This window comes from Cydia pomonella, chromosome 13 (genome assembly GCF_033807575.1).
Source record: "Cydia pomonella isolate Wapato2018A chromosome 13, ilCydPomo1, whole genome shotgun sequence".
In the NCBI taxonomy this organism is placed as follows: Eukaryota; Metazoa; Arthropoda; class Insecta; order Lepidoptera; family Tortricidae; genus Cydia; species Cydia pomonella.
The window spans coordinates 4,188,273-4,213,609 of NC_084715.1; the positions used below are offsets into that span (position 1 = coordinate 4,188,273).

Consider the following 25,337-nt stretch of genomic DNA (forward strand, 5'->3'; position numbering starts at 1 on the left):
GGCCCTCACCACACGGAGCGTAAGCGTAAGAGACACGTAAACGTAAGAGACGCGTAAGCGTATCGTAATACGCGCGTAGAACGAGGGTAGAGCACGAACAACTTCAAGCAAGTCCGCACACGAAACGTCGTCGTAGCGTAGCGTATGAGATTTTTGCCGTCATTACGACAGGCGTAGCATAATACACGCGTAAAAAAAACATCTGACATAATCTAACAATAAAAAATCTTCATCTGACGAGTAAGAAAGAGCATCGATATATCCGCCGAAGACAACTGACGCCAGCGATTTCAAATAATGAGATTCTTCTTCCTGGCGTTGTCCTCGAATTTTGCCACGGCTCATGGGAGCCTGGGGTCCGCTTGACAACGAATCCCAAGATTTGGCGTAGGCACTAGTTTTTATGAAAGCGACTGCCATCCAACCTTTCAACCCAGAGGGTAAACTAGGCCTTGTTAGGATTAGTCCGGTTTCCTCACGACGTTTTCCGTCACCGAAAAGCGACTGGTAAATATCAAATGAGATTTCGTACATAAGTTCCGAAAAACTCATTGGTACGAGCCGAGCTTTGAACCCGCGACCTCCGAATTGCAGGTCGCACGCTCTTACCGCTAGGCCTGGTGGCCAGCTACGCCACGCCACCGCTACGCCACCAGCGCTTCTAATGAAATTACACTTATAAAACGATTACGCTTACGTGACGCTTGGAGCCCAGAACACTACGCGTCTCGTACTTGTAACGTTTTTACGATACGCTTACGGTAACGCTCCGTATGCTGAGGGCCTTACAGACACCCTAACGTTACATTGTGTTTGTATTCTTACATATTTATGTAGTTTGATATCTACAAATTATTTTACAAATAGTTCTGCTTGAAAATACACAAGGCCGAATACGTGTACAGTATTTACTACAGTACTCGTATTTACAGTATTACCGTATCGCAACATGATTTTCTTATCAAATTCATAGTACGCGTTATCAGCGTGATAAAATTTTCTCCAATAATACGTTTAATCAGATTTATTGTGAATGTTCGTTTCGCTCAGCTGAGCGAGCTGTGTGAAATTGTATTTCATAATGGATAATTTTCAGTTTTCATAAAACGCTGAAGACGGAAACTGAAATAGATATCATAGACTAAAGAAAAATTTACCAAGCCCTCTAGTGGTGAAAGGGTGGATGCGAACCAGTAACTGGGCTAAAACAGCAAACATCGAAGTTCGTCAATTGCGGGCATTTATCTCTGTCACTCTAATTAATCTATAAAATAATAAAATTACCCGGCCCCAGAACTATTGCGCACTGTCAAGTTTCTATAGTTTATATAGGCGTTTACGGACTTACGGTCGCCCGGGCCATTCGGAGACTTGCTACAGTGCCGAGTGCTGACGCACAAGCGACTGCTCGCCGTCGGCGACCAATTGACACGAACATTGGTTCAAATGGAAGCGTTCACACTAAGGCTCGGAAACCGGTTAAATTTTCAAACCATTATTATATATGCGGCGCAAAACCTTTTAATTTCACTCGAAAAACCGTTATTCTTAAACCGTTTTTAGAGAACAGTTCTAGTAAATTTAACCGGTTTAGTTTAATTTAAAAAGATTCTATTGCCTGATTCTATTAACTAACCGCGGTTTAAAACAATAAAAACCGGTTACTTCCTATGCCGGTGTCTATGTTTACGTGGCACACCACAATGCCGTTACGTCGCTTGTCAAATAAACCGGTTTTATTTAGGTTACAATAAAGTTCTTAAAACGTTCGGAGGAAAACCGAATAACCGGTATTTTAAAAACCGGTTCAGAGACTTGGTTCACACTGCGAGCAACTGTCGAGAGGACAAATTTGTATCCGTCTTTCTCTCGAACATAGTTGTGAAGAACACAAGATTTTTTAGTGATGCTTGCTTTCGGCTTGGTCTCCTGGCTCTAGTCACCTATTATTTCATTGCCGAGAGACCAAGTCACCGGCGGCGACTAGTCGACAGTGCGTAACGGCCCTAAATACGTAGAAACATAAATCAAAATATTTAATAAAGTAATATTATTTGTTCTCTAAGTTGTACTGAAGAGGTACTTTGCAATAAAGATTATCTTACGAAGAAGAGCAATCAATCTAGCTAAGTTTTATCCGTGGGAAAATTTATTTTCTTTGAAAGCAAAAAAGGCCTAACTTATAATACCATTTTGAGTATACGACCAGTTAAGCTTAGGGTGTTCCCACATCGATCGATCATCGATGGTGAAGATGATGATAATAATGATGATGATGATCATGATGATAGATGTTCCATCGATTGGTGTGGAAACACCCTTAAAGTGATGATACCAATTTTAACTCCTAGCCACATTTCCCCAATCAACGATAAAATGGTCACCAAATTAAATAAGTATATACATAAAATACACGAAAGGAAACAGAATGCATATCGAGAAAAGATATAATTCATATTTTAAAATTTATTTTTTACTAAAATAGTAAATTCGTTATCAAGTCTGTCCAGTCTGAGCAGGAAACACCTAATCAGCCACTGATAATGATAATAAGAATATTTTTAGGGTTCCGTGCCCTAACGATGCGGCCGTCTGTATGTCAAACGACACGAGTATATTTAGTCAATATTTTGTCTAACGCGATATAATTTCATCACTAAATATGTGTAAAAAACGCGAGTCTAACTAAAGTTCTATATTAAATGATAATATCTGGAAAAAATACATCTAACGAATGGTCATTAACTTTTTAAATGCTTTTAAGAGGTAAAAATAGCTTTGCGATCCTAACGGTACTTTTTCTACGAAATTCCATTTCGGGAGAAAACGGTTTCCACCAAAAAAATGTTAACAAATCACTTTGATTTTGATGTCGATCGCTTCAGCATATTCTAGGTTTATGGGTTTCGCTTAATCTTTTTTTTTGTATTGCAAATTTTGAAGGAAGGTAGTCCTATAAACCTAGTTTTTCATTGTGTCAATAACATACTTAATAATCATGGAGAATGGAACATATTTCAATCAATCAATCCAATATTTAGAAGTGGAAAACGATTTCTCTTTTTTTATGCACGATCACGTGGTATACTCTTAATCTCTTTTGTAGGTAGTATTTTGTGAACCTAGACTAAAGGCTAATTAATTTACACGGTGCGGGAACTCGCATGCGAGTTTCATTACATTACGGTATTTGATCGGTCGGCTGAATTGGTTGTAACCTCAATAGACCGTAATGTTAGGTTGATGATTTCGAGAAGCGAAGAAAACATTGATAATATGCGAGATGCTCTGAAGGCCCGACCACCAGGCTTAATCTATAACTACGTAGACGGAGTCTTGTCATGCCCTCGGTGTGGACGAGTATTGCACGAAGATTGGCTACTGCAGTCACATGAGGGCGCACGAGCGGGCGGACCAGATTAGTTCCCGCGACTAAGGAATATAATGCAGTCGCTGTGGTCGAAATCGGCTAGGATAAGGGAGAGAGAGAGAAAGTCCGTAATGTAACTATTTAAAATCGCATGCGAGTTCACGTGCCGTCTAAATCAGCCCTAAGATAGATGGTCGGGTTATCATTATGAAAATATGTCACTATAGCCATATAGAAACCTCATTTATCCTCATCAAAGCAAAACATAACAACACATTTCAAAGCATTTTAGATAATATCACTGATTTTAGTCTTCGATCAAACGATAGTATCTGTATGTGATGTTTTGATGCTATCAATTTTATAACAAGTACGGAAAGAACTTCAATAGTGCCATTTTACTCTAATGATAAGTTATTTTAAAATTAAAGGATTAAAGCAAGAACCACTTCCAAATGTTATACTTACATCCTTTTTTAGGATTAGAAAGAAGCTAAGCAATCTTGACGTGTTTCTATTATAATTTTTAAAAATAATTCACAGAAAATATGTAGCAATTATGTAACGTGTATGATCATTTACATTCTTTTGATTTCATAAGTAATAGTTAGGTACTATTTTGAAAGCGTTTTTCAATAATAAGGACTCGTCAAGATTGTTTACCCTTTTTCTAGTGCTTAGATAATCGAAGTACTATCGATCGTTTTGTTGCCAACGTATTTATTGATCTGTCGAATGAATGTCAACGATCGGCCTAGACTTTAATAGATAAGTAACAAGCCTTTACCGATATTGGTCATTTAAATGCATGAGTCAGAACCAGTTTCGTTTTGTACGAAAATAGGTCTAAAGTAAATTTAACTTACGTGACTTTCAATAACCTACTAAGTGAGTATCGGTCTCTGTCGTTGTTTCCATGCCTACGAAACTGGAGTTTCTGGATTTGAATCTCGGTAAGGAACTATATTTATGTACACAAAGCATGTTTTTTTAAAGAGATGAATACAGAAGTGTGAGAATTTAGAATTTTTTACTGTGAACGCTTGTTAGTTGTAAAGGTGACGTTTGGATGACAATTGACATGTCAGAAATTTTGGCCGTTTATCAAGAAAAAACGAGGATGGTAGAGGATGCATACCATGTCATTATGGAATGTGTCCGGAACGAAAGTGAGAGAAAAGATATCATGAACGAAAGCTTTTTTGAAGTTGGGGGTTGCAACCAAATGTTGGGGCACCCACTATCTGAGGATGCAAAATGTATATATAAACTGGTTTCATTAGGATTAAGTAGAAGATAAGTCACATGTTTATATACGCACAGAGCGACATCGTCACAAAAGTGACAAAGCTCTTTAATAAAGATTAAAAAAAAAAAAAAATGGGATACTAACGTAGGCTAACATAAAAAAATGCTGCCAGGTCAGGAAAATGTCAATTTGTTTTTTTTTTAATTATGTACCGTTTTATTCGCGTTCGCGCCGCTGTCCGCGTCAAAAAAATCAAATCAATCTGGTAATCCTAGATGTGAACATCTTAGTTCAATACGCAACAAATAGACTTAACTAAATTATGACAATACTTTTGTCATTTATTAGTACGTCTAGTAGTCTAGTTTAAGTTTCCAAAACATTTCGCTTAGCGCGCTGTTTCTAAATCCCATACTAAATGAGACTTAACGCAAACGCGTACGTCACGTCATGAAATCGAATAAATTTACACTAAGGGCTCTGAATTAGTAATCCGCGTGAAGTAGGTAAGTTAATTGTATTGAGAAATAAATTGCGTGCATCACCAGAAACAAACCGGTACAGTCAAGGTTGTTTTCTTCTGTCTGAGCCGTATTTTTTACATTCCTTAATCGGGTGGCAGCACTCAAACTGACTTATTAACCTGTTTCAATGCACAATCTATATATATCCAACTTACATACTTATCTTTCCTTATAAGTAGTCACAAAAAAAGCATACGTTATAGTATTTGAGTACTCGTTTGGCGAAGACCGGCATATAACATTTTTGGTCAGGAAGTCCATCCGAATTAGCCTCCGTTGACCGCTTAAAGTTAATGTAAAATGTGCCTACTCCCTAGTACAGTCACGTCTGAAAATATCGATACGGACAAAATGCCAAAAATATTTATACACGACCTTATTTCCCATATATTAAGGTAGTGTATACATATTTTTGGCACTTTGTCCGTATCGATATTTTCAGACGTGACTGTACTAAATACTAATTGTGCTGGAACATGTGTCAGTGATGGTTTTCTTTGAATCGGCATTTATATGAACATACCTACCACAATATATATGGGTGGGGTGGTTAAACCCGATAAAACGAGTAAAAGGGTTTTTGAAATTGGAACTATTTTAATGAAAAAATATTTTGATTTATCGGGTTTAACGCCCCAGCCAGATAGGTAATTATAAAAAAAAATTTAAGTTACAATTTTGAAGCAAATTTTGGAGCAAGCTTACTTTACGACACAAGGTAAAATTTATACCTACTTGCTACTTAGTATGAAAAAGAAGCGTCAAATAACCTCAAACCGCAGAGGTACGAAGATGCAGATAACATGAATTTCTACAAACAACACGTTTCTACTACAATCTAACCGCAAATAGCAAACACGTTTCACAGTAAACGAACCACAGTAAAAAAGATGCTACTTAAGTGACTATGATGTAAGAATGAACTTGTAAAAAAAATTGAATATTTTGGTTTTGCAAGCATCATCATGTGTATTTGCACATATTTAAAATTTATAATTATAATTTATTAATTTATAATTTATTTAATTTTTATTTGGTAAATGAAAACCTGTTTCCATGAATTTTTGATTGAAAATTTAAAAATCGCCCTTTAAAACGTACATCTCGACTATTTCTTCACGTCAAATTTATAAACAAACGAGAATTTATACTTTAAACAAGCAATGTAATATCTCGTTATGTTTTATGCAACATAGCTTAATGATAATGAGTAATTATGCTTGCGTTGGGTTCCGCTCGTCTGGGCGTCGTGGGAGCCGGTAAATTTACCGGTGTTGCGAAAGTGAATAATCGCAACATGTTTAATTGACTTCTCCTTAGTTGTTTTCACTCTCCACCAGTTTCGTGGTTATCATTTCTGGTATAATTTTATTCCACTTTTGTATTAAAATTTTTTGCCTCATACCTAAGGACTATCTAAAGACACTGTATATATCTAAGGGCAGGCCTTACGGGCAATGAGCATGGGGCGAGTACAGCAGTGTCACGCACACGAATTCGAGCCAATCGTGCAGTCTAACGCCATTACGCGATTGGTTGATTAGTTCGCATCACGCGCGCGATTGGTCGCAACTAGTTGCGTTAGACTGCACGATTGACTCGAATCCGTGTGACACCGCTCAATTAGCACCATTCTTAGTGCCCGTAAGGCTCGTCCTTAGATATATGTCAATGATTTGCCTTCAGTAACGGAGGGTATATTAGATTTTTTGAATTTTTAATATGAGTTTTAGCATTTAAAAAATTTGTATGAAGTGTTTTGAGAACTCTAATTCTTAATTTAATCAAAAAAATTAAAAAAGACAAACGATAGGGCATAGCTTTGGTTAATATATCTACTGACATGAACTTATGTAAAAATATTTTCCTCGTTGTCAATATCCAGAAAGGAAAATGGGGCCTACGTTTGTACGAAGAAGCGGTCGCCCCCTTTCCTCTTAAGCACCGTATATAAAACCTACATTCACACACAAACGCTAAACAGCATGGGAGTTTAAGAATTATGCTAATAACACGCTTAGAGTGAACGATACTTTCAAAGTAAAACCATATGGCCGCGAAATTGCTGCAATTGATGTGACAGCTGCCTTCGGAGCGAATTTCTTAATGACGAAGCCGACGTTAATACCTACGCGAGTTTTAAAACAAGCCGTCATAATTTTATTTGTTTAATGTATTGTGTTTTAAAGTTTGTTGAGAAGGCTTTAAAATCTGCTTGCAACTGACACTAGGTTGACACAGACCTATGACATTAACTATCCTATTATTAACTAACCTATTACATTAGGTTGGTACAGACACCTTCATGAAGAGTTTGTATTCTGTTGTAATATAAGTTGCTGTGACCAGGGATCGGAACCGGTTTTTTGCAAAAACATCGAAATAACCATATATTTCGGTTTATTTTATACTCAAAATGTAGGACTCAGTTGTGTTGTTAGATAATGACTTCGTATTATTAGATTGCCCGATTAGGAATGAAATAATTAACAAAGAACGAAAAAATACCGTTTTCGTTCCCATACAAAAAATACCGGTTTCCGATCCCTGGTTGTGACTTTTTTTTTATACTACGTCGGTGGCAAACAAGCATGCGGCCTGCCTGATGGTAAGCAGTATCCGTAGCCTATGTACGTCTGCATCTCCAGAGGAGTTACATGCGCGTTGCCGACCCTAACCCCCTCCCATCCCTCGTTGAGCTCTGGCAACCTTACTCACCGGCAGGAACACAACACTATGAGTAGGGTCTAGTGTTATTTGGCTGCGATTTTCTGTAAGGTGGAGGTACTTCCCCAGTTGGGCTCTGCTCTAGATCTGGAATGACATCCGCTGTGCTGTGCCCTACCACACAGAGCGAGATGACATTCTGTTTGACTTTAAATTAGTAATTTCATAGAACATTTTGTAATGTTTGTTTTCAAAATAGACCCTTTTTAATTTAATTAAAAAACTACAATTACATACAGAATCGTCGTTGTCTAAATAAAATACAGTACGAAACGTATGTTACATAGAATCGAAAATATCCAAAGTTATTTTATTCTGCTTTTAGTTTTTTGTTGTTATAGCGGCAACAGAAATACATAATCTGTAGAAATTTCAACTGGCTATCACGGTTCAGGAGATACAGCCTGGTGACAGACGGACGGAAAACAACTATAGATAAAGTATAAAATCTTTAAGAAAATATAACTACGGGTTAATTAATTTCCCCCTTATTAATTTCGAATTACAGCAAAAGTACATAAAGTACAGTATTTTACGGCAAATTACACCCGTGTCCGTAGTTTAACGGCACCCGTTAAGCTCGGCAGATGGAAGCGTCGAGCAAGTCATCTTTCTAATTACCCCCACTCTTCAGAGCTTCGCAAAACATTTCTTTGTAAACTCGACTAATAAAACATGAATAGTAGGTACAAGTGGGAATAATAGGATATTCGAAACGACTGGCGATAAATTAAAACACAACCGAAGGGAGTGTTTTAAATCAAAACGAGTTACGAATTAACTATTCGCATGTGTATCGTACAACGTTTTACAAGACTTGTTTTTGCACTATTTCGTTTGTTTTGTTTGAGCTAGATAAACTAATTACAGACATAGATATACTTCATGTCATTGTATGTGCAAAGTTTTATTACAATCCAAAACGTAGTTTTAAAATGAGAAAGAAACTTCGTTTGTATGGGAAGGTGAAATTAGGCCGAGCTTGCCGGGGATTCTCAAGAAAATACCAACAAGTTACGAAACGAAATTGACCAAAAAAAATTAAGAATAAGATGGTTCAGCACTCCAGCACGCTGTATTGGATCGATAGAGGGTTGTAGAGATTAACGTAAACTACCTGTGTTTCAATTTCTGGTTCGACAACTTTGCTAAAGTTGGTTTTGTTGCGGTTGCGAGTGAACTAAGTACGAGTAATTTGTTGTTTCATTTGCGAACACTGCATTTATAAAAGTTTAATAAATTTTATGATTGTTAGACCTACTTTATACGAAACTCGACATCAAGTTACAACAAGCGTCGGAAACCGGTTAAATTTCGAAACCGTACTGGCGCAAAACCTTTTAATCTGTTTCGTACGTAAAAGTGTTATATTTAAACCGGTTTTTAGAAGAATATTTGCCTGCATCAACCCATCACCTGCTGGAGTTGTTAAAGTTTTTTAGCTGTTTTATCCTTGCCTTTTAAAAAACTCCTGATTTAAGCCCAATAATAGTCGTGACGGGCACTGCGGTTTGGTGCTCTTACTCTGCTCTTCGTCCATTACTAAATGCGATTTTTGGAAAGACGTAAATTGTATGATTTTCGCCTAGGCCTAGAGTCATATACCAAACGCCACCCTAACGCGAATTTTCTATTACTAGCTATCCTTACCTTCGGTCGAAGAACCGAACTGACTTTCGTCATAGTTTGTTGCAGGGATCGGAAACCGGTATTTTTTGTATGGGAACGAAAACGGTATTTTTTCGTTCTTTGTTAATTATTCCCTTTCTAATTGGGCAATCTAATAATACGAAGTCGTTATCTAAAAACACAACCGAGTCCTATATATTATAGTATAAAATAAACCGAAATATATGTTTATTTCAAAGTTTTTCCAAAAAACCGGTTCCGATCCCTGGTTTGTTGCATTTTAGCCGCATGGCTATTATGTAAATATAACAGCCATGCTTCGTTTTCGCAAATTCTATTAACAATCGTTCTGATAGGCCTAGTCACTTATTCCTAGAGGTCTGCAGCTTCGAAGTCGCCGCTTATTTATCATGAAATGCACGAAACCTCGAGGTAATTATAAGTGTTTCGAAATAAAGCATCTTGAAAATTTTCTTGCTGTTTGGAAAATACCAATTTTCAGTGATCTCTTCTATTTAGCGGTGTAACGTCGCACAGTGTAAAACCAGAATTATTTATATTGGAATATATAAAATAATACTAAGACTTTTTATCGCAGCAATAAAGCCGTGTTCCTCTTGCTTAGAAACAAACAGCCCTTTAAATTCAGTTTTTTTTTTCAGACAAGCCTTACAATCAACACAAGGTAGATATTGAAGCCCAAATATTTCCAAATCCTACTTTACCTTACTCAGAACTTATTTCACCTTTACGTTCCTAAGCACGCATTGTTTACGCACCTCGCAATGTGATGTCGCAAGGAGGTCGTTTACATGTCAAGGCGACATTTCGACTCGTCTCGTTTGTCGTTTGTCGCTGTCGGTTAATTGTTAATCATTATTCGGTTGGTTCACCTGTAACGTAGTCAAGGACATTTGCGAGATAATGACGCATAGCGCATAGTATATAGATATCATTTAAAATAGGTTTTGTATTATGTCCTAGCCTAGACGACGATATACATACCTAATATACATTATTCCTAACTATCTTCTGTTGTTCTAAGACAAGTTTAATCTTTAATTTACTAGATGGCACTGATATAAATTTGTCGGAGGATTCTAAATTTAAACCAAGAAATATCTATATTGGTAAGGCTCGGTATTGAATAAGTTATTAGTGTAATAGCTAATACAAAGCGGATACAATATATTTGCTCTGAGAAACTAATTTCCATTATTGTTCAATAACTTGCTTTGTGACATCATTATTCAGAGTTTCGGAGTGACTCGAATACAGTGACGTGGAAATGTGTCATTAAGTGGGTATTAAATTATATTCAGAACTGCGATATTACTTAATAAGGACGATGTATATTTAATCTAAAGATTACATTAACTTAAAGTAATACCTATTTAATAAATAATAAATAATTGGGGGCAATGTTACACAGATCTACGTACTAAACAAAACTTGTACTATGGGTACTAGACGACGATATACATATATATAGAAAAAAACATACATAAAAAATATTCGTGATAAATAATCATCTCGCTTTGTGTGGTAGGGCACAGCCAGTGGATGTCATTCCAGCTCTAGAGCAGAGCCCAACTGGAGAAGTACCTCCACCTTACAGAAAACAGCAGCCAAATAACACTAGACTCTACTCATAGTGTTGTGTTCCTGCCGGTGAGTTAGGTTGCCAGAGCTCAACGAGAGGGGGCGGGTTTAGGGTCCGCAACGCGCATGTAACTCCTCTGGAGTTGCAGGCGTACATAGGCTACGCCGTATGCTTGTTTGGCGCCGACGTAGTATAAAAAAAAAAGCTTACCAGGATTCGAACCCAGTACCCAGGACATCCTGCTACGTAGACAGAGTCGCTACCGACTAGGCTATGCGGCCGTAAAGTCGAATAGCCTACACTGTTTTGTACAATAGTCAACTACAAGTGCATTTAACCCTCCCACAGCCCAGGACGTGATAATTAAATAACTAACTGCCTTGCCTCGTCTTGCCTGAGCTGCAGGATGCTTGCAAAAGTTTAATAACTTATATTTAATAAAAATTGCTGACGTTGCTGCCTTCAGGGCTTGACTAGAAGAGCTTCCTTAGGTATAATTTCATAAATAAATAAATATTAGTAGGGTTGCCATAATTATTCGAAACGGATACGGGACAATGGTTAAACAGGGATGATTAAGACCATTTATATACGTATTCTACAGCGGTACTGATATACGGGATAAAAACGGGACGGGTAAAAATATGGGACGCAATTAATACTTAAATACGGTGACAGTATAGGGGACGTATGGTAAACCTAAATATTAGGCATAAAAGACAGGCAGGTACTCGAACAAACAAGGACTAAATTCTACATGGTTCCTGGGTTCTACACTAGGCAGAGCCTGTCCTGTAGGTAGCCAACACAGTTACCAGTATTTAAACTACATGAAGAATAACATTTAAAAATAAATATCAATACGTATTGAGAAATACATGTATGTAAATGTTTGTAATTTTATACTTAATTTGAAACCCATTCAGAAGTTGAACTACACCTTAAAAAACTATCCGTTTTAGGGATGACTGGGGTCACTTGACCCTAGGGAATATATGGTCCTCTAAATCAGGGGTCTCTAAACCCCCGGCCGAATTTAGCCCGCGAGGCATTCCAATCCGGTCCGCGGACACCCAATGACCCAATGCGATAGCCCTCGTCCCAGCCCGCGGGGGTTGCCAAAAGGATCACAGACTCCAGAAGTTCAGCATTCATTGAGAGTGGAACTGTTCCTAACAGCAATTCGATCACCAGCAGATCAAGCGCCGGAAATGGAGTTGGATCGAGCATACGCTCCGAACGGATCCTGACCACATACCGAAGCAAGCCCTAGCTGGAATCCCCAAGGAAAGAGGAAACGTTGCCATCCAAAGCAGACCTGGCGCGGACTATTATTGCAGAGGTGAAGGCTATTGGGAAGATTTGGAGCGAACTCAAGCACGTAGCTCAAGACCGATCCAGATGGCGGCGCACTGTGGACGCCCTCTGCCCCATCTAGGGGTAGGGGACATTAGGACAATAAGTCAAGTTAATCGAATCATGTTGGAATCTTTACACGGAATGCAAAAAACGTAGTCATTAAAATTATTGATTATCCCAGTGTATATATTACGTTATTTGATAGCACAACAATATTTTTATCACAAAAATGATTTAGGTGTATTTGAAAACACGTGAAGGTATAATTATTACATTATAATTCGCATTCATATACGATTAGATTACATATCGTATTACAATATATCAATATCATTGTACAATACAGACATATAGTCGCCATCAGATATATTTAAACGGCCCAAGTGCTCAACAATATCTGGACATTCACTTTGACGTCTTGATAATATGTATTCTAGCAGATAAGTGCTTAGGAAAACCTAATTCAGAAAGTTTTGAATTGGGGCAAAGAGAATTAACAAGACCTAGAGTGCTCACTCCATACAACGGTTTTGTTACCAAAAATACTATTCTTTTCGCAGTCTACATCTAGCGTCAAGTAGCGTAAGTAACTCTCAGTACTGCTACTCGACAATAGATGTCGCGGCAAACAAAAAGTCTAATGCTCAACGATTTTCAGCTAATATTATAACCAGAGTAAGCATACGAGTTGAAAATAGAGTTCCGGTTACATTATTAGCGGAAAATCGTTGATCATTAGACTTTTTTTATCCGCGACATCTATTGTCGAGTAGCAGTACTGAGAGTTGCGCTACTTGACGCTAGATGTAGACTGCGAAAATAATAGTATTTTTGGTAACAAAACCGTTGTATGGAGTGAGCACTCTTGGTCTTACTAACTATCTTTGATTGGGCAAAGCAAAGTGAAGGTTATGATGTAGCTACAGCTGTGTTCAATAACAGACCTCACTCGTGTGTAAGTTAAGGTTCAATAAAACATGACGATATGTAGATAAAAAGAGAGTTAAAAGCATTGACATATATATCTAAAGACGGGCCTTACGGGCACTAAGAATGGCGCTCGTTCAGTGGTGTCACTCTCGAATTCGAGCCAATCGTGCAGTCTAACGTAACTAGTTGCAGGCAATCGCGCGCGAGATGCGAACTCATCAACCAATCGCGTTACGGCGTTAGACTTCACAATTGGCTCGAATTCGTGTGCGTGATACCGCTGTACTGGCCCCATTCTTATTGTCCGTAAGGCCTGTCCTTAGATATATATGTCAATGGTTAAAAGTATCAATATTTATAATAGGTACTAGTATGGTGGAGGGTAGATTCAGTTTTCTGCCACCAAACTACTCTACAATTTGGCTGATAAGTACTGTAATCTCGTTATTTTGGATTGAATAATTTAAAAAAAAGATGGTGGCGAGTGTAATGGGGTCAACGAAAGTTTTAGGAATAAAAAGTGATTTGATGGGCGTTTTTACGCTTTATCGTGGTAATTAATTATTTATCAATATATATTAACGGTGGATATAGTAATGGTGAATCGTCAATAAATTGTACTTGTAATAATTACCGCCCAGTGCCTAAACGTCAGGATGTTTGGGTGGATGTTTTACTTTTGTCAGGATATTTTTTTTTCATATAGCAACTTAAACCCTCACACACTGACGATTGTCAAATTAGATTCGGCAGAGGTCACGATAAACTCGCCCTAATGCTTGCTAATTCCAATGTCTAATAAGATTCTAATTAGAAAAAATATCCGGAGGGTGTGCACGGAAAAACCCCTGGGTTTCGTAATAAACACTGTATACCAGTCGGTGTGCCTAATTTTTTTTTTTCTATTTTTAAGCATGAGGAAAAATATACTCAAATAACTATAGCTACAGGGTAACACTGTTTAGGTATTTGTTACTGGCTGTCTGTACATTATTTAGCCTCGTAAGTTTCCTATTTTTTATTCGAGCCTTTTAAGTAAATTGTTAATATTGGGATGAATTTCGTTTATGTCAGAAAGCAATGAAACAAAAAAAACTTTATTTGGTTTACGAAAGGTTCTATTTAGATTGAAAATTTGGAACGAAACTGTACATTGTAATGCACATTGGGCCTTACAAAGATAGACATAGGTTGTATAGACATGACTAACCTCCAAATACCAATATTTATTTTTATTAAATGTTATACCTACATGGATGGTGGCATAAAAGGAAGAATAATAAATGAGCTAGGTATTCTGCAATGCTAATTCCACCTGCATGTGTGTATCTTAGGCAGATAATATTATATGTAGGTAGTAGGTACCTACTTAAGAAAACGTTAGCAAATAATCCCATAGTGAATGAGTAAAGCATAATCTTTTAGGCCATTGAAATATGAAAAGAAACCACTATTATGGTTATTTATTCGTATAATTTGTTTATTGCTTTCACGTTTTTAAACATATTCAAAGCTTGAACTACATTTCCTTGAACACCTTCAATCCTAAGGCATAATTAATTCATTATTTATTGATAAGATTTGTAAATTCCGTAACAGTTTCTTTTTACATTTGTAATAGTACATTACGATACAAGTGCGAAAAATAGGAAATTCGAAACGAGTGATGATAAATTAAAACACGACCGAAGGGAGCCCTTTAAATGTTCGACATAGTAACGTAATATGCTTATTTTCGCACTAGTGCGGTAAAGTAGTACAATATGTACTGTAATAGTACATTATGATACAAGTGCGAAAAATAGGAAATTCGAAACGAGTGGCGATAAATTAAAGCACGACCGAAGGGAGTGTTTTAAATCGACACGAGTTGCGAATTACCTATTCGCACATGTATCGTACAACGTTTTACAGTACATATGGCCCTTTAAATGGTTGGCACAGTAACGTAATATGCTAATTTTCGCACTAGTGCGATAAAGTAGCACCATATGTACTGTAAAATATTATATCCTACATTATTTAGGTATTACAATTGAATATGATTACAATAAATAATTAAAGACAAGTGTGTGACTGGTAATCTGGATAAATTTTATCGTTAAAATAAGAAATAATTATTAATTATACATTGTTCTTTGATAGCTTGTTATCTAGGTATATCGGAAATCTAAAAAAAATACATGTGCCTTCAACCTTCAACTTTTTATCACTTAAATGCAAATTGTATGCAAATTTCGACATTTCGCCGTTAACATTCCCACTTTCCAACGCATCGCCATGTCACTCTCAAGTGTAATATAGCCCCGGTCAAGCAAAACAAGTCAACGAACCACAAGTGCAAAGCATCTTGCCATTAAACAATCCTGCTCATCAAGGACCGGCGCATTCCTAATAAAATTCGCACAAACCTTTTGAAATCCAAATGCCAAATCCACACACACACAGTAGTAGTTAATAAACAACTTTGTTTATTTAGTTAGTACACTTCACAAGAAAATCTAGAAATCCACAGGTTCCGTAATGCGATCGCGCGTTCGCGGGGACGAGCGACGTGCGTTCGACAGCGGCGACGCGGCGAGACTGACGACTTGACGGGAAGTAGGAGATCGGCCATTGGAGGATGGGTGCGCGGGTGAGCTTCCGTTGTGATAAAATTCGCGAGCTTGCGGGTTAAGGTCCGGTTTACATGGGCATTTTACTGATTGTCATATATTAATCGTTTGTTACTGGCTATATCGGAAATGTCGTAAATAACAAATTCAATACTTATTAGGTATGTGCTTGTAGCTATTACGATTAAATTAAAATAACTGCTTGGTTGTTGTATGTGTACATAAATTGTATGACAACTATACACATAAACGCATTTAGGACAGACTTATATGATGTGACGTCACATCACCTTATCATTTTGTTAGAGGCATTTCAATCGTAGAGTGCGAGCGTCAGACTTTAACTATCATTTCTGATCTTTGTGTTGCTTAAATGCCATGAGTAGTAGACATTTGGTCCTCAGGAAAATCAAGATCGTTTGACATTATTTACAAATAACCGGCCAAGAGCATGTCGGGCCACGCTCAGTGTAGGGTTCCGTAGTTACTTTTCCGTCACAATAAGCTAAACTGGAGCTTAAAGTATAGTAAATTGTTAACCAAGGGATGAAACGGTACCTTTCACCCAAGTTAAACAAATAGGCAAATTTGCATAATCAGTACCTAATTAAAGTAAGTAAGTCTTTTTACTATGAAGGGAAAACTTTTTGCGATAACTCAAAAACAGCTAAACTGATCATGTCCGCTATAGTTTTCATTTAATGTCTTTCTTAAGCTCTACTTCCACGATTTTTTCATATTTTTGGACCTATGGTTCAAAAGTTAGAGGGGGGGGACACATTTTTTTTTTCTTTTGGAGCGATTATCTTCGAATATATTCACTTTATCAAAAAACGTTTCTTGAAAACCCCTATTAGTTTTGAAAGACCTTTCCAACGATACCCCACACACTAGGGTTGAAGCTAAAAAAAATTTCACCCCCACTTTACGTGTAGGGGAGGTACCCTAAAAAAAAAAAATTTTTAGATTTTATTGTACGTCTTTGTCGGCTTTATTGATTTATATATCCATGCCAATTTCAGCTTTCTAGCAAAGCCTCGGACAGACAGACAGACGGACATGGCGAAACTATAAGGGTTCCTAGTTGACTACGGAACCCTAAAAACAGTCAAGTAGCCAATTGTTTAAGTAACATCAACTTGAAATAGATAGACCGTGGGCCAGGAACATATATCGTCAGTCATCGCCTCCGATCGTCAGTATCAGCAGTGATACTTTGTCATATGATAGCTTAGATGCTATTGTTAACTTAAAAAATTGTCAGCTGGTTGTATCACGGTGGTAAGAACGTCAGCTGGTCCCATGAACATGTCAAAAGTACCAACTAAAAATGATTTATATACACCGTGGGCCAATTAAACCCGACAGATTTCAAAGGTGTATTCTTGACCGCATTTAGAGACTAAAATGTCATACAATGTTTTCTGTAATCGGTCTTGTTTTAGAGATAATGATAATTTCGGTGAAAATTTGTTTCTTTTATAACTTAGTCAAAAACGACTTTTTAGCTGTGACGCTGCCACTATGTGACTTGGTTTAGACATACCTACTGACAGATATTAAAGTTTTAAAGTAAACTCGCAATTTTCATCTGTAAATAAAAAAAACTTTACTTATTCGTTGTAATGTTTTTTTTTCACCAAGGTGTAAAAATAAATAACGTGTCGTGTGCAGAAAACGCAAAAGGAACCTTTTTTTAGGCAAAAAAAATTTTTTTTATGGCGAATTTGGCCAAAACTCATATAATTTTTGCTCCTTATGACCTCAGGAATGCGTGGTTAAAATCTGTCGGGTTTAATTGGCCCACGGTGTATAACGTAAGAACTTTAAACGAAATATATAATCGATTTTCTACATCATAATGCAGTGGTCGAAAACTATTATCTCATACGTGGACGAAAACAAGCTCATCAGGCGGACGGAAACTAAAATATCAATACTTTTGAGAATATTTTTTTTTATAAAAAAGTGAAAATGTAATAGTTAAGTAATTACAATAATTAATACAATTCATTTATGTAAGTGTACTTTATGAATTTATTTTTCGCATTTCAAAGTTTGCAACTCCTATAATCCTATCTAACGCACCTAACCCAATATTACCCCAACCAATAGCGTTCAAATAAGTAAGACTGAATAGAATAACGCTAAGCCACCTAAATTAGTATCTAAATTTCCCTACGCAGCGAACCTACCGATCAATATTCGGGGGCAAAAGGCAAGTGCCGATCGGAATTTCCCTCACCTTGTCTGGCGTTCGTCTGATTTGGAGGCTGGTCATTTTAGGGTTTCGTAATCCACTAAGAACCCTTAGTTTCGCCATGTCCGTCCGTCTGTCCGTTCACGGCTTTGCTCCGTGATCTTTAGTTAAAAAAAATTTTAAAATATAATAAATTTGGTATAAATAAATTGTGTATAATAATAGTAATTATTTGTGGTCTGATTTGTAATTTAATTAAAAATTTTAGGAGTGATTATATGCATGTATGTATACCTCTATCTTTAATCAATTGTTAGGGTTCCGTACCCAAAGGGTCAAACGGGACCCTATTACTGAGACTCCGCTATCCGTATGTCACCAGGCTGTATCTCATGAACCGTGATAGTTAGCCAGTTGAAAATTCTACAGATTATGTATTTCTGTTGCCGCTATAACAACAAATACTAAAAACAGAATAAAATAAATATTTCTTTCCAATCTCGAGGTTCTCATCCAATCACAGAAGTAAAGCAACGTCGGGCGGGGCAGTACTTGGATGGGTGACCGTTTTTTATAGATAATGGTGCGGAACCCTTCCTGAGCGAGTTCGACTCGAACTTGGCCGGTTTTAATCTTTAAGCTGTGTCTTTTTTTTAAAATAGTTCCAATAAAGAGAATTATATCTAAGTTACCTACTGACAGTTTTACCGAATTCTGTAAGACTTCAATATGACTACAAGGTTTTTCAAAACAGGAATTTTTGTTCTAAGTTAACTGCGCCATTATTGGGCGTTTTCTAAAATAATATTTTAAACCTGATTCTTTCAAATCTGGACATTCTTGGGCTCAATTTACCCAGAATCAACAGCATTCTCCATCCTACCATTAAAAAAAGATGTCCCATTACGTCACGTTTTAGTGTGTTTTTTTTACTTATATATGCGTAACGTAGTCGAAACTACAATTTGCATAAAAAAATTTGGGTTATTTTTTATTAATATCAGAATTTCATATGCTAGTAACTCTTAGTTGAAAGAACCCAAAAAAAACAGGATCTGTAAGAATCAGGTCTTCAATATTTTTTTTAGTAAAAGCTCTTTTACAACCAATTTGTGTAAAAAAACTATTATATGTTCCGGTTTACTTTTCGCTTCGTTCACGATACCTATCGTGTTATGCTAAGGCGTCTTTAATAATATAGGCATAACCATGTTTTTAGTATTAGTTTAGTATTTATATATTATATATATCGTTGTCTAAGTACCCTCAACACAAGCCTTATTGAGCTTACTGTGGGACTTAGTCAATTTGTGTAATAATGTCCTATAATATTTATTATTATTATTTATTTATTATAACCACTCACTTGCTTTTGGTAACTATAGTTACCAGCTGTCACCCTTATTTTATTGTAATAATATAAGTCACTGAGCCGAAGCGCTGGTGGCCTAGCGGTAAGAGCGTGCGACTTGCAATCCAGAGGTCGCGGGTTCGAACCCCGGCTCGTACCAATGAGTTTTTCGGAACTTATGTACGAAATATCATTTGATATTTACCAGTCGCTTTTCGGTGAAGGAAAACATCGTGAGGAAACCGGACTAATCCCAACAAGGCCTAGTTTACCCTCTGGGTTGGAAGGTCAGATGGCAGTCGCTTTCGTAAAAACTAGTGCCTACGCCAAATCTTGGGATTAGTTGTCAAGCGGACCCCAGGCTCCCATGAGCCGAGGCAAAATGCCGGGACAACGCGAGGAAGAAGAATGGAAGTCACTGAAAACTATGAAGCATGTGAGTGGATAAGCAACAATCAATGAAATCAGTCAGCAGCCATAGGTGTGTCGCATTTTAAAGTGTCTTATGCACTTCTATTCTACATTCAAGCTGTCCAAAGCAGCCAATTTAGAAGCGACCGACTATCCCTAAGAGAGTTGCCACAACAAGCAGATAGTGTCTTGATAAGTTAATTTGTGGTGTAGTTTGTAATAGTCTGCATGCAACGCCGCGTACTGATATTAGCCGCAATAGCTTATACAACTCCCGGCGAGGACTGACGACAATTTTGAGAATTGTACAAGATACTGTACACCGTGAGCTCGAATAACCCGACATATTTTAAAGATGTATTCTTGACCGCATTTAGAGACTAAAATGTCATATATTTTTTTCTGAAATTGGTCTTGGTTTAAAAATAATGACAATTCTTCTAAATTGTTTCTGTAATAGCTCTATTTGAGAAAAGCCTTTTTGGCTGCGTCGCTATGTGACTTTGTTTAGACATACCTACTGACAGACATTAAGGTTTTAAAGGGAACTCGCAATTTTTAAAATCTGTAAATAAAAGAAACTTTACTTATTCGTTGTATTGTTTTTTTTTTCGCCAAGATGTAAAAAACGTATCGTGTGCAGATAACACACACATACACACATTTTGAATTTTTGCCGAATTTTACAAAAAGTCACATTACATTTATTGTTGCTTATGACTTGCGTGGCTAAAATCTGTCGGGTTACTCAAGCCCACGTTGTATAATCTAAACTGCTGCCGGAAAATCATACAGGGTGAGCAATGCAAATGGGTCGGTTTTGAAAATGGTTTCAACTACGAGTACATATACGATTTATTTGTATTTTTCATTTGAGTAATAAAATTGTAGCAGATCAGAGCTGAAATGTGGTGTCGGTTTATTAGGTTTATTTATGTAGGTAAGACAAAGTGTCAATTTCTAATAACCATTTTACATTACAAACTATGAAATGCATAGTCTATTTATATATATATATATATATATTATAACATGTAATAATGTTAAAAAGGAAAAATTGAAAAATGCACACCTTCAGCAGGGCTCGAACCTGCGACCATTTTGGAACTCCGGTCCAATCGCTTCTGCCAACGGAGCCATGGAGGCCTACCTTTATTTTTTTTTAAAATATAGTTACGCTCGCAGACGTTTCTTCTTAATAAAAAAATAGTTTAACATGTAATAATGTAAGATTATTTTATATTTAGATTATAATAACTTCTTTAGGTTATCTGGAAGAGATAACTTCCTTTGTACTTTCCATTATATATCTGCTATAACATATCCTTGTATACACAAAGTGTTACTTACCTGTTTACAAAATTACTAATCAAATTATTCATAATCTTTTGATTTACTTCCATCTACTTATATTAAATCTTTGGACACGGATTCATAGTCTCATTCGTAGTCTCTTTGGCCAAAAAAGCATTTGATTCTGAATAGAAATGGAATCCAGTTAATTGAAAAAAAAAAATAGTACGATTTTTACTCTCACTGAACTTATCGCACCTTTAGAGTGAAACCGACCTAACACAAAAAATCGTGAAATTGAGTTAGTGTCACAGAACGACTATGTACAGCGTATTACACCGCTTCCTTAATCAGAAACTGACCAAGCTGTGCAAGAAGAGTACGAACTCACTACAAGGGTCTCTTTCTTATTGGATGGTAGTCCCCCCCCGCGTCGGAACGTCAACGCCCCTTTTAGTGTTAATCCCGCAACCGCAAGCGCCGTACGCAATTCAGTCCCAAATAAAATGACCCACTAGTGATTGAGTCGTTTTTGTTTCGAAAATATAGGTAAGTCCTACGTTTTTATTTTAGAAGGAAGCTGACTAATTTATCATTGTGTTAATACTCTTCTGAACATTGTGTTAATGTGTACGACTTATTCGTAATTACTCCACTATATTATTAAAAATATTCTGTAGGGCGTGACTTAACAAATAATAAGTCACTTTTCTTATAAATATTTGTTATGTTTTATGTTTAATTAAGGTTGAAATCTCTTTTGCATTTAATCAGTTAAAATTGATTCTGTTATTTTGGTTTTTAAGTCATTACTATTCTAATTATCTTTGTGTTTGAGGTCATCGTTATGTGTTTACTAATGCTAACGGGAAGAACTTCAGTCCTGAGCCTTTTTGTGGTATTCCCAAAAGTCTAACGCGGCTCACCCTAAAGACCTATTGTCACTACAAAACCATTCAACTCTGGAGAGAAACTACAGGCTTGAATCATTCTAAGGCGCTTATCAAGGCCTTCAGCAAAAAGGCGGCCTCAAACGCCTTAGCGCTGTCTAGGAACCAACTGCGCAACTTGATAAGGGTGCTTACTGGGCACTGCGGCCTAAATAAGCACATGCTCACTATGGGGAAACGTGACATGGGGCGGTGCAGGCTCTGTATGGAGGCAGAGGAGACGCCTTTGCACATCCTCGCAGAGTGCTCTTGCCTAATGCGCACTCGTGACTCAATCCTGGGCAGACATATATTACGTCCGGAGAAGTTAAGGTCTCTCGAGATCAAGAAGATTCTGCAGCTGTTTGAAGTTGCAGGTTTGGATTGAAAATTGTAGTAGGTGGCGATCACAATAGATCAGGAATGGTCGCAGTGACATATATGCTGTAGAGCTTTACATAGCCCCTGACAAAGAAGAAGAAGAAAGAATGCTAAGCGTTCACAAATAACAAAACTCCAGTTTTACTGGGTAAGCTAGAGTTAAGAGTGACGAGGAGTTGAGGGGGAAGGTCCCGTATGTGTGGCATAAGCATGAGTTAGAGGTTAGATGCCAGGTTTAAGGATGAAAGCATGAACTGCATCGAGCTGTAACGCTTACAAATTATTTTAACATAATTTTGATTATGATTTATTGCTTTTGGTGGTTTGAGCTTTGTTTTTCGCATTTACAGGAAACGAGTTGCGAAAACATTTCACCGAATTCGTCGATCATTAAGAGTACGCCAGAACGTCAAGTTTTTATAAAACCTACCCGTCTTAATATAATTGAAACGGTAAGTTTAATATTTATTTTTCACGTGACTATTAGTAAAAGTTATGAGTAATGAGTATATTATAGTAGAAAATTAATTAAACTGCTTTTTTCAGGACGAAAGAATTGTTGTCCCCAGTAAACATTTTAGCTGAAGAATCCGAGACTGAATACAATGATTCATTTATACCACAAGGTCCACAAGTACTCGTTAGAAGCAATAGCGTTTCTTCATCGTCTTACAGCTCGTCTAGCAGCAGCTCTTCATCGTAGAGTTCATCTAGCAGTACGTCAAGATTTAGCTCCAGTACTATAAAGAGATCTTCAGCTCCACAAAAAAAATATTACACTAAAGCCGAAATTACAATGAACGAGGACACAATACCCTACAATAGACTGGTAAAGAAAACAGCGACCTCTTATCGCATATTACCTGTTAATGAGCTTTAAACTGACCCGGATCGTAGCGATGATGACCCTACATTTGAAGTGGAGACAATTAAAAAACATCGAAAATTTACCCTCATTAATCCTGTTGACTCTCAAGCCACATTTAAGCCACAACTTGATCACTCGATCGACTCAGCTGACCAAGAACCTCAACCTTATTAACTCTAGAAGAATCTCAGGGAAGGAATACTCTCAAGGAAGTAGCGTTAGCTTCCAGCCTCAATTGTCAGGTACCGAAGAACCTCAGCTTTCAGGTAGCGGCGTAGTTTTTCAATCGTCAGCTGACTCAGAACCACAACCCTCAGGTAGTGGCATTAAGTGTGGCATCCGAATAATCAGTTCGGAAATGAGTTCGTTATACATGAGTATTTAATACCTAGAATTTGCTGATATCCATTGATACATATCTCATTAAGACACTCAGTATTAACAATAACAACAGGTAAAACACCTCTATCTAAGCCTGTTGTTGTAACAGACTACTTCAAACTTTAATACATGAAATTAAGGTCTCTACCACCTAATTACTATGTAGATTACTATCAAAGTATTAAGTAATTAACTGAAAAATACAACATGTTCCTGTTATGTTATAGGTTTATTGTGTCTTATTTCTCAACATTTAATTATAATTTATTTTGCTTCTCTTCTCTGCTTTATTTTGATCTCTATGTAACTTTCAAAGACTTATACGTTGTGTTTTGTACGTATAACTGCATAAGGTCTATTGATCTCAATGTTTTTCTTTATGGCACATTAAATACCTTAAATAAAAAAATGTTTTTTTACTATAGAGTTCCTTCCAATATGACCTATTAAAACTATTTTGTAGACATAATTCACTCCTATTTTAATAATAAAGAGGTATATTATCGAAAAAGTCATAAAACATGTTTAGATAATTAAAATGAACCTGACCTAATTCATATTTCGCCGAACAAAGAGAAAAAAAGTTCGGTCGAAAAGTGACCTTATAGTGACTAGTTTCAGTAAATCGTAATTTTAAAATACCATTTCATAAAAATTAACCTAATTATACCTCCAATTACGAACGTTAATAGTTGGTGTTTACATTTCAGTAGAAAAAAGGCATTCACTTGAATTATTTTAGGAGTTATCATTAAAAGAATGCAGAAATGACTCAACGTCGAATCTTATTTTGCGATTTGCCAAAAAGTTGACATTTTGTTTTAAGCCAGTTTCATTCTAAAGGTGCGTTATACTTTCCAAAATTACTGAATGCCAAATTCGGCGAATTTTGTCATTCATCAAAAAGTTTGAGAATAGTACATTGTGCAACGAGGGGGGTAAGTGAAGTTCGGATACGAGGGTGGAATTAAAGACCCGAGTTTGCAATATTCTTACCCCCGGAGTTACACACAATGTTTTTCATCACACTTACGAAGAAAAAACTAAATATTAAGCGAAATAATTCTTAAATACGGTGACATATCAAACATTCGTCCGCCATTTTGTAATTTCTTGACAGGTTAGGCATCGAAGGCACAGACCTATTCGGCATTCAGCCATGATTGAGAATTATGTAAAAATATTGATATTTTCATACGTGCGTGACTGTACCTACGTTTTTTTTTAATCGGTGTAAACTGTCTCACTCAGTCCTTCGCCAGGCTTCGACAAACCTCGTCAACCAATTGGGTACTTGACACATGTTGAATATTATAACAAAATTTAGTTAAATGGATAGTAAATGAGCCATTCATTATAAAAGAGTGGAATTTAAAAAAATATATTGAGATTATAAAAAAATACAAGGCTCCGAAATCTCAAAAAAAAAATTTTTTTGTCATTCAAAAATATAAAAGAAAATGGTACCATTCGATTCCTAATAATAAATTGTATGACAACTATACACATAAACGCAA

At 36.7% G+C, this 25,337-nt stretch overlaps 1 protein-coding gene and 1 long non-coding RNA gene across 6 annotated transcripts in view; one reads left to right on the plus strand and one right to left on the minus strand.

The window, feature by feature from the left end:
- The window catches only part of LOC133524004 (putative polypeptide N-acetylgalactosaminyltransferase 9), a 422,033-nt gene that overhangs the window by 324,468 nt on the left and 72,228 nt on the right, over positions 1 to 25,337 (minus strand). For 3 of the 5 annotated variants that reach the window (XM_061859767.1, XM_061859768.1, XM_061859764.1), the window contains exon 1: positions 15,803 to 16,195. The exons of 1 other annotated variant lie outside the window; for it this stretch is intronic. The gene's annotated coding sequence lies outside the window, so the exon portion shown is untranslated. Of the gene's footprint in view, positions 1 to 15,802; positions 16,196 to 25,337 lie in introns of those variants that run through there. One more of the 5 variants, XM_061859769.1, reaches the window with a different exon arrangement.
- On the plus strand, positions 22,188 to 24,031 carry LOC133524638 (uncharacterized). The gene is made up of 3 exons (XR_009800408.1): positions 22,188 to 23,023; positions 23,118 to 23,805; positions 23,894 to 24,031. It is a non-coding gene; the product is annotated as an uncharacterized LOC133524638 (long non-coding RNA).